At 37.3% G+C, this 8,471-nt stretch overlaps 1 pseudogene across 1 annotated transcript; it reads left to right on the top strand.

Moving 5' to 3' along the window:
• The first annotated feature begins 1,059 nt into the window (after nt 1-1,059).
• Nucleotides 1,060-6,569, top strand: LOC119596702 (annotated as a pseudogene). Its single transcript, XR_005230775.1, has 5 exons — nt 1,060-1,123; nt 5,357-5,540; nt 5,631-5,792; nt 5,905-5,995; nt 6,206-6,569. The product of XR_005230775.1 is annotated as a peroxiredoxin-2-like (transcript).
• Nucleotides 6,570-8,471: the final 1,902 nt, after the last annotated feature.

Raw genomic sequence — 8,471 nt, 5'->3', positions numbered from 1 at the left:
TATATTATATATATATATATATATATTATATATATATATATATATATTATATATATATTATATATAATGTATATATTACAATATTTTATATATATATATATATATATATATATATATATATATATGTATATATATATATATATATATATATATATATATATATAATATATATATATATGTTATTATATAGGGAGAGAGAGAGAGAGAGAGAGAGAGAGAGAGAGAGGTGAGTGAGAGTAGAGAGAGAGAAAGAAAGAGAGAGATAGAGAGAGAGAGTAGGGACACACACCACATATATATATATAAATCATATATAATCATATATATATATATATACTAATACACCACTAATACATATATATATAATACATACACTAAACATATATATATATAATATATATAATATCATATATATATATATATATATATATATATATATATATATATATCATATATATCTATATATTATATCTAATATATAATATATATATATATATATTGTGTGTTTTTGTGTGTTTGTGTGTGTGTGTGTGTGTGTGTGGTGTGTGTGTGTGTGTGTGTGTGTGTGTGTTGTGTGTTGTGTGTGTGTGTGTGTATGTGTGTGTGTGTGTGTGTGTGTGTGTGTGTATGTGTGTGTGTGTGGTGTGTGTGTTTGTGTGTGTGTGTGTGTGTGTGTCTGTGTGTACTAAAATTTACTGGTTTGAATAATAGTGAATCACGAGGATAAATCTAATCAATGACCTTGCAAACAAAACTTTTAAAAAGCTAGTATCATCATAGGAAATTGATTATCAATATCCTTTCTTTCCTCAACCCTTTTCCCCTTCCACGCGCCGGTTAAACCCCTCCCCCCACACACACCCTCATGGGCTAATATAAAATCGATCACCACAACGCCTGTACGTATTGAACTCACAATCGAAACCCACCAAAGAAAATAGAAAAATACACACCATAGCTAGAGGAATAAAGAACACAACAAATCACATCCGTTAAGGTAAGTTATCGTTGGGTTTTAGGAACTCTTTCTGAATTACGTCATAACCAGCGGCCGCCGGGATGAGCGCGAGGCCGGCCCCGACCGCGACCGTCACTTCGCAGCCAGACGTCGTTGAGGGAAGAGGTAGGTTGTCGGTGTTTCTCGGGTCTAATTTATGGTTAATTTCCTTTTACGTTGACATTTCTGTCACTTTCATAGTTGATATTCAAGTCGAGTTAATGTAGTGTGGGTCGAGTGTGGTTTCTTGGATTGTCTTCGTATTTATTTGTAAGTAGGAGATTATTAATTCCTCCAATGGCTATGTAATGCTTCGGGAGATGACATGTTATTTTCTCCTCCGGGGCTTCACTTCTGTCGCTTGTATACCCTGCACCTCCCAAACACCCCTTAAAACACTCAAAAAGTAAGGAATATACAACTTACGTAACCGCCATCCCCGTAAAAAAGCAACAATCCATAATTAATTACTTACGCAAGAAGAAACCGAATCACACTAATAATTAAGCAAACATAACCGCCCGTAGTAAGTCCCCCTCCCTCGTTCAACACGCACCAATTAGTAAAATGGGTAAAATAAACTAAAATATACACGTATCCGAAGTCCTTGGAAGCCAGGGAATCCCGATAGAAGATGCCAAAGGACAAAGGATGTTTCTGGAAGGTCATAGAAGGAGGCGCCCCAAGCCCTAGGATCCTCGCCGGCTTTTGCGCGCAGGATAAAGCCGCCCGTCTAGGATACCGGCTTTTTTGTGCTGTTTCTATTCTTTATTATTACTTTGTAGGTTTTCCCCTCCTTGTTTTGATGTTATTTTTATGGTTTTATGTAATGGGCTTTGGGTTTTTTACATTCGTTGAGGGGAAATTTTACTACGGGTTTGTGTGACATTTTCCCTGTGGGATTTTGTAAGGTTTCAACTCGTGGTTTAAAAGAAGGGAATTTGGTTCTTAGTTGATTTGGGAAGGTTGTATGATCCTTGACATTTGGTGGGTCTTCATTGACTTTTTTTTTTTTTTTAACAAGGTCCTTGAAAGTGAAGTGGAAGGATTGCTTGTTGCATTATTGATTTGAACCACTTTATTGGAGCTAAAGTTGCTTTCTTGGAACTTCTTGCCTGCCTTGACCTTGTATATTATTTGCAGTGGAAAATCCTGCATATTTATTTTAATTAAATTAATTAAAAATATTTTGAAAGTTTTTGGAACACCCTTTTTTGTATTTAAATTCCCAGGCTATTCATCTATTTTAGGCTTGAATGAGAGTGAAGGTATATTTTATGCTTTGTTGAATGCAATAGCAAGATTGATTTTAGTTTGTGGAATGTGAGTGGTGGCTTGTTGCAGTGTTGATTGCTAGTCTGGTCTGGTTTTGGGTGGTGAACACTTACTCTCCATCTATTTTCTCTAATTTTTAGTGTTTTGTGCATTTCTTTTTGGTATTTCAGTTGTGAGAGAAGAGCTTGAATGTAGGAAGGAAAGGCTATAGTTTTGTAAAATAAAGGGTGTATTGGAAGTGTTGATTTTACAAGGAGTGGCTTTGAATTATGAAAAACATTTTATTTTAACCCCTAGCATTAAAGAATATAAGCTGTTCAGGTATTTCTACCCAAAATGCAAAGTAGTGTTTATTTAGTTCTCAGTTGAAGTTGGCTTAACGATAATTTGCATATTCCTGCACTGTAAAATGTAGGTGTGAACAAGTGTAGTAGTAATTGTTTGTGAAAAGTGCCTTGTCTAAAAATTTCTAGCTTTCTTTTTGGACAAGATAGCCCCAACTTCAAAGGAAATTTATTGGCTATTCTTGAATAACTTGACCATGTTATTTGCATCATAACTGGTTTAGAATGCAGGCAGAGGAGGGTAAAAGCGGGGGGAAAATTCTTCAAAAGTTGTTAACTAAGTGGCCGTGTTTGGAAGAGGATATGGCATAATTCAAGATATCGATGACCGAGGATTGAAATGAAAGTGTGGAGACTAATACCTTGGAAGAAAATGGAAATTTAGCTAATTTGATTTTATTGACTTTTTTGGGAAATGGATTTTCTGGATGATTAAACTACAAAGTCCAAGTATAAGTATAAGTGTAGGTACAAAGGGTATGATAGCATTGATAGTTTTTATGGTATCTTTACAAGATAGTTACATCATGCAGGTATATTGAATTTTAAAAAATTTAGTCATTTCTTTCTCTTACTTTTTCCTTGGCTAATATCTTTTAAACACAGTGCTTGTCTTGCATTAAAACCCCTTTTCATGGAAAAATGCAGATTACAACTTCAGTGCATTGAAAAGGGTTTTGAAATTGGTTTTTGTACCTGTTTTGTCTGCTCATTTATATTTAACCATTTTAAGACCAGTTCGTCAAGTGAAAAATTACTGAATTAAGTGATTTGCACCAGTTGTATGATTGTATTTTAAGTTAAAATCATAAGGTAAGCCTTGTATGGACAATGGTGTAAAAAGATGCTTACTGTGTATTGATCATGTCCTTCAGTCATGCTGCTGAGAATAAAATTTCATCTAATGAACTGGTAAAGTAGGGGGGACTCGTGCTATGGTATTGTAAGTAACATATTTGGAAATGTGGTCTGGTTCACAAGTATCCTGTTGGTAAAATACAAGGAAAATTTGGTGAGAATAACCTTGTGTAAGGGAAGCTCTTATTTGCATATTTGTTTTGCATAGTCATTTTTTTGTATGCTTAAAGGGTTTTACTAGAATGAGAGTTCAAACCTTGTGTGCTTTTTAAGCGTATAGACTTGCTTTTAGTAGTCCGTACAATATTTTGGAAGGCGACTCAGACCAGACAAAAGAACATAGAAAAGGGCTGTCTGAGATTAAGATGGGAGTATCCCTTTGTATGAAACTAGTATCCTTTGTAAAACGAGCCAATTTGTTAGACTGATTCATATGGGCATGTGATCCACCAACTAGTGATAGAAACCTATAATTGCAAGATCAGTTTGTGCTTAAATTTGTATTTGCACTTCATTAGTAGGCAGAATGTGAAAGGAAACCTGCTTGATTTTATGTATGTCTGGATATTCAGTTGGTTCTGACAGCAGTTCACCAAAATGCTAGTTCTCATTGCTGTTGAAACGTGTATATGAAGTAAGATGACTTAAATTTGGTTTTTTCCCTATAAGAATGATGACCTTGATTACAAGTATTAAATGCAATCTACAAATGCTTCTATTTTTCAAATGATTTTTTTTTTTTTTTTTTTTTTTTTTTTTTTTTTTTTTTTTTAAGGAAAATGTCTGAGTGCCTGAAATTTTGGTATGTAGTTGTACATTGCTATAATTTGCTTAGATTATTTATCTAAATTTCTTGGCTTTAGTTATGTATTTTGTAAATCTATATGGTTGGAGGCATGTTTAAAAAATTTTAAATTAATTTACATGGTGATATTTTAAGGAATATATATTATATAAAATATATAAAACTATATATATATATATATAATATAAAAATATATATATATAAAACTGTTACTTTTCTAGCATAGGATTTGGGTGTTAATTGCACACGGGCAACAAGACTTCAAATGGATCAGCTATCTTATCAGAAGCCGTATGCTTGAAGTTTCACTGTTTGCCATGGTTCTGGGATCGGCTGAACCAGATAACCTGTGAAGTTGGGAAACCCTTTTCAATTAACACAAAAAAATGGACATTTCTGTTGCTGTAAAACTGGAAAGTGCAATAAAGTTGGAGCAGTAAGAAGTGGGTGGACGAGGGATATATCCATAAGAGTGCAAGGGCTCTGCTTGCTCTGCTCCCTCTACTGGGGGAGAATTCTGGATAATCAGAAACTAAAAAGAGCTCAACTATTGTTGAATACTCTGTGATCACAGGGATTTTATTTGTGGGAAACAAGGTTCACAGAAAATGCTAGGAAAGCTCGCAGGGCCAAACGTCGTTTGGCACAGTGTTTCATTTGATCTCCAGATGAAGAGCAAGAAACGAGGATCATTTAAAGTCTTTGCTTGAAGATATTGAGAATCTGAACTTTCAAATAAACTGAAATTATTAGGTATTAGATAGATAAATTTAAAGAAATGACTGGAATGTACTCTTAAGGTGGAAAGTTTTTTTAACAATTTTAAGATTTTGCAACAAGTGGTTAATGAAAATCTGAAGGTTAATCCACATGAAGCATGTGTGCACATGTTAAGCATGATTTTGAATTTCTGGAGACTATTATGTAATTTTAAAATGCCTAACTATTCCAATTTTTTTATTTCTAATCCCCCCCCCCACCCCCACAGAATACCAAGACCACCACCATGAGCAACCTGTTCCAGCTATTGGCAAACCTGCCCCTGTCTTCAAGGGCCCCTGCTGTTGTTGATGGCAGTTCAGGAGATCTCCCTGGAAGATTACAAGGGCAATATGTCTTTTCTTCTTCTACCCCTTTGGATTTCACCTTTGTCTGCCCCCTGAAATTATCGCCTTCTCTGACCGTGTTGAGAATTCGGGAAAAATTGGATGCGAAGTGGTTGCTTGCTCTACAGACTCCCACTTCTCCCACCTTGCTTGGGAGGTATTAATGCTTTGTCCTAATTTATTAAAAGTTTTTGAGAGATATTAATTTTGATTTTTATTAATCCCCCATCCTCCACCCCACAGGATCAAAACTCCCCGCAAAGGGAAAGGGGGTCTTGGTACAATGAAGATCCCCCTTCTGCTGCAAGTCGATGGAAGTTGCAAAGGCTTACGGAGTCCTTAAGGAGGATGAAGGCATTGCTTTCAGAGGCCTCTTTGTTATTGATGGCAAGCAGAATCTCCGTCAGGTATGTCAAACTAGTGCTACAAATGAATGTTGTAATTTGGAAGGCGGTTTAGGCAAGCAATTTGAATTTTTTTCCCTTTTTTTTTTTTGTACGTTTTTTCGTTTTTTTTCAGGTAACAATCAATGACCTGCCAGTTGGGCGTGATGTAGATGAAACGCTGCGATTAGTACAAGCCTTCCAGTTCACAGATGAGCATGGTGAAGGTAAGGTTTTGTCTGGCATTGACAGTGAAAGTTCATGATTACATGAAGTAAAAGTTGAACCTTTTATATTATACCAATAATTTCAGATTGATGTAAATGTTGTCAGTTTTTAGCAAAAAAAATACAATACAATTTATCAGTACTTATAAGGCTTAGTTAAGAGGTTATCTATATTTTGATTAAATGTCTTCCCTTTCCCCCCTTTCCCAGTATGCCCTGCTGGCTGGAAACCTGGAGCCAAGACAATGAAGGCCGATCCTACTGGCAGCAAAGAATACTTCCAGAATGAAAATTAATATAACATCATCATTACTTGGATATTTTTTTTCTCCTTTTATAATATTTAGGATCTGTCTTGTTCAAAAGAGTTGGCATTCAGGATATGGCATTAGGTTCATTCTGGTAATGATCTTTCCTTTTGTTTAAAACCGGTTTGAAAGCTCAAGTAATTACAGTACACAACAAAGTTTGAATCAAAATAGTTCAGGTTATTTTGAAGAAAAGCTGCGTTATATCACAATATCAGTATTCTATGTTTAGAAGGTGTATATTTAATCAATAAACTTGCCAGTCAGCTGCCTTTATAAATATCCTGTGTTTTCACCCTTATCTCCTGAAAGATTGTTTTGGCTGAATTTCAAGGTGTAGTTAATTTCATTAATATTTTCGTTTAGTATTCAGTTAACTAAGATTGAATTAAATTTGCATCCAAATGCAAGTGTAAATTTAGTGAACTGGTCAATTTTGTTAACTTCCAATGAAATTGAGAACTGACCTTGTCTTCATGCTCCATCCTGTGAACTTTTAAAATATTCTTTCATGATGAGTTCGGCTTCTTAGCATTGCATTAACTATTAATGTGTAAACCGTTTTGAGATACAGTAAAAATGGTCCTAAAAATCCCACTGTAGTAAGTCACCTACATTGTTTCCCTGCATGTTCAGCATTATGCTGTAAAACCAATTTGTTGTTGCCCTGAGAGCTCCACTTGTACTAAATTTGCTGACACTGAAATAAAGCTAACATGATAGCCAGTAAACTGATCTTGAGAAAATCAATAATTTTAAAATGTGCTAGTGTCCCATCAACACTCCCACCCCAGACCCCTTCCTTGTTACTGGGGAGTGGGGGGGGGGGGTTAGGGGCTTAGCAGCTTAGCAGGTAGACTGGCCCAATGAAAGGATCACCCCTGTCTTGGATCTGTCCTTGCCTCAATTAAATTTGCATAATCCTTTAATCTTCCCCCCCCCCCACTTCCCCCCAAAGCCCCACCCTACTATATTGTACATGTCACTAATGACACAGATGTTAATGCATGCAAAATTTTTCATAAATTATGCTATGACCTTTGTATTTAGGGCTTTGCCCCAAAGCCTCGCACTCCCTATATTTTTGATATGCTGCTAATGACCTTAGATGTTTGGGCAGAAAATTTTGTTAATGAAATCCCCCCCCCCCCTCTTCAGCCCCTTCTGTCCACTTTTCTAAACCATTAACTCATTTTTCCCCTTTTCACTGCAATACTTTACCATAATCCCCCCCCCCCCCCAATCCGTTGCCCGTTGTTGTCGTGGGGGGGCTTAGGAGGCGGAGACTGGGACCCAATGATGGGGAACTCCCCAACCTTGGGGCTCGCCCTCGACTCAACTAATTTTGCATGGTCTTTATTTTCCTTCCCACTTTTTGTTTCTGTCCCTTCACCAAAACCCCTTTTACTATCCACCCCCCTAAAGGGGGTGAGAGCCGTGCTGAAATGATGAAAGGCTGACTTTGTGCCGTCCGAACGGGCCCGAGGGAGCCATGGGCACGGTATTCCCCTGATTTGTTTTTCTAGCCCTTACCCCCCAAGGGACCCTGAGGGTGGACTGTTTTTTTTCCCCAACATAATCCAGGGTTACCATGGCCAGTAATGAAAACTTATCCCCACTATTAGGGGCAATGAGGCTTTTCCCTTTATCAAAAAGCCCCAACGATGTAACCCACCAGATTCCCTGACCCCGGCTCTCCTTTGACCACGGCTCCGAACACGTGCAACAAATCCCCCTCATCATGCCTACTGTACAGTAGCCAACAATCAACCCTTAAGGAACATTTTCTACTCTCCGCAGCACGCTCAACTGCAACACCTCTACCCCCACAACCTCGCTACATCAACCTCTCACCCAATCCTCCCTTATTAATACCTTACAGCCTTATTGCCCACCTCCCCATAACCTACCTCCCTCCAACATACTCATCGTCACGCCCCCCCGCCCTTCGACTACCCCATCACATACCACAATATTGAATACCTCTTCAGCGCAGCCAAATGGGATCCGTTTTTCGTGATCCCCTCCCACAGCTCCTACTCTGAAAACACCCTTCTCTTCCAACAATGTCCTCCAAAAACAAGTAGGTAGTCCTCTTTCCGTAGCCGACCCGACCGCTCCGTCTTGTACGTAACATCCGAAAACCAAGCTATAGCATTACAAAACAC

Source organism: Penaeus monodon, chromosome 38 (assembly GCF_015228065.2).
Source record: "Penaeus monodon isolate SGIC_2016 chromosome 38, NSTDA_Pmon_1, whole genome shotgun sequence".
NCBI classification, from domain to species: Eukaryota; Metazoa; Arthropoda; class Malacostraca; order Decapoda; family Penaeidae; genus Penaeus; species Penaeus monodon.
Note: the sequence above shows the minus strand (reverse complement) of the source record. Positions and strands in the feature narration are given on the sequence as shown.